We start from the raw sequence: 2,529 nt of genomic DNA, 5'->3' as shown, positions 1-2,529 counted from the left end.
TATATATATATATATATATATATACACATAATACAAAATGGGACAAGAACGCAAAACATCCAGGCAGTTAGGTGATACATGAAAGAGACAAAACATCCAGATAGACGATACAAAGAAAACACGGACAGGTCATTCGGAGTTTTCTTTCTTCAGTTGAGATCCAGATTATCCTTGCAATTTCAGCTGGTTATTCTCGATATTGCTCCAATCTGGTCAGCCCCAAGGAAAAACTAAACTAAGAGCATTAGATTTCTTGGAAGAAAGCAGCGAATGTATACAAAACCAAGGACGGAAAAAAACGAACAATGTTATACAAATACAGTAAGAATAATAACAGGACAAAACAACAGGTGAATTAAATTAAGCAGGTGTGTATGGAAATAAGGCCTTACAGCTGGGATACAAGATTTCACAGGCACAGGGAGGAATAATGATGTTGCATGGAGCCTCATGGAGCTTTAGGTGTTTTCGCTCAATAAACACTCACAACGCCTGGTCTGGGTATTGAAACCGTGATCCTATGACTGTGAGTCTGCTGCCCTAACCACTGGGCCATTGCACTTCACTATACACACACACAATGAGCTTCCAGTTTCCATCTACAAAACACACCTGTAAGGCTTTGGTCAACCTGGGGTTATAGTAGAAGACACTTTCCCAAGGTGCCATGCAGTAGGACTGAACCCAGAACCATGTGGTTGGGATGTATGTAAGAACACATGTATGTATAAAAATATATACAATGTGTATGCAAGGGTACATGAATATCTGACTGAGCATTTTCAAAATATTGCTAAACTACAAAGAGTAATGTTGTTAATATTTCCCTGTTGACAGATATTTTGGTTGCTCTGCACTTTCAAAGACCAGTGGAATGAAAATTTTCTTACTCAAAAAGCATGTAAGTTTAGCAACAAGTAGGGCAGCCAACACTGTAAAAATTAATGCCTCAACAATATTGTAATCAGCCTAAGGAAGCAAGCTGGCAGAAATGTTAGCATGCCGGGTGAAATGCTTAGTGGTATTTTGTCTGTCTTTACGTTCTGAGTTCAAATTCTGCTGAGGTCGACTTTGCCTTTCATCCTTTTGGAGTCAATAAATTAAGTACCAGTTGCATACTGAGGTCGATCTAATCAACTGGCCCACCTCCCTCAAAATTTCAGGCCTTGTGCCTAGAGTATAAAAGAGTATTGTATTCAGCTAACTCATGCTGGTATGGAAAAACTGACATAAAACAAACAAGGAATAAAAAGAACAAACTATCACATTTTTGCTGCTGTCACATCATTGCAATCCTATTGTTCTGAATTATTAATCAAAGTACAAAGATTGGTAAATGCAAAAATATACAATGTCATTATAAAGTCCTTGTACAATTTGATATTTAAGTAACTGTATGTAGTTCTATATATTGTAGCATTAACTACGTTAAGGGTACACGTGTCTGTGGAGTGCTCAGCCACTTGCACGTTAATTTCACGAGCAGGCTGTTCCGTTGATCGGATCAACTGGAACCCTCAACGTCGTAAACGACGGAGTGCCAACAACAACATATGAATTGATGATGATGATGATGTGTGTGTGTATGTGTACCATTATTGTCTTGAATTCCTCTGTTATGATGAACTAGAGGGGGCTGAGCACCAATTCTTGATAAACCCCTACAAGTACCCTGAATTCTTTGCTGTACTCGTTGCCCACCCTCACCTTACTGGTAGCATCCCTGTACAAGGCTTCTACAGCTGTCACCAACCACTCCCTCTATCCTGATTTAACATACCTATGATCAAGCCACTCCAAACATGACCAACTCAGGTTTTTAGAGTAAATCTAAGACCTCATTACCTGATGATAGGGAGAGATTTGAGGGAGATTTAGTAGCTATATCTAACAGCTCAAGTAAATTCATAGCAATGTCATTCCCAGCTTCTTCTTGTTTTTGACTATTGCAGTTACTGTTGTTGTTATTGTTGTTGCTGTTGTCTCTGTTACAGTCGTTATAGTAGTTAGTCTCTGCCATTGTTACCCCAAAACTGAAGCCGTAATAGTTAAGCTAACTCTAATTAAGCTAACTCTAATCAACAGAAAAGTAAGAACACCAGTCTCCCCTCTTTTCCTTCCACACTGTCTCTCTCTAAAACACTTATTGATTATTGATCTGTTCAGGTTTGTGACTCTCCTGCAATGAACGCTCACCGTTACAATATTACAGCCATTGAAACCTCACTATGCAATGTGAGATAGAATAGCTGGAATGTGTGTGTATGTGTATACATATGTGTTTGTGAGCATGTGTATGTATATGTGTGCATATGTGCATGTGCCAACAGGTGTGTGAGTGCATGTGTTTGTATGTTTATTTGTGTGTTTATGGTGGTGGCAGCAGCAGCACCACAGTGGTGGTAGTAGTAGTAGTAGTAGTGGTGGTGGTGGTGGTAGTGGTAGTGGTGGTGGTAGTAGTAGTAGTGGCATGGTGGGTACATGAGTTTAATAACCAAAAACTTGGTTACTAAACTCATGTACCACACA

Source organism: Octopus bimaculoides, chromosome 6 (genome assembly GCF_001194135.2).
Source record: "Octopus bimaculoides isolate UCB-OBI-ISO-001 chromosome 6, ASM119413v2, whole genome shotgun sequence".
NCBI classification, from domain to species: domain Eukaryota; kingdom Metazoa; phylum Mollusca; class Cephalopoda; order Octopoda; family Octopodidae; genus Octopus; species Octopus bimaculoides.
This window is presented reverse-complemented; position numbering follows the sequence as displayed.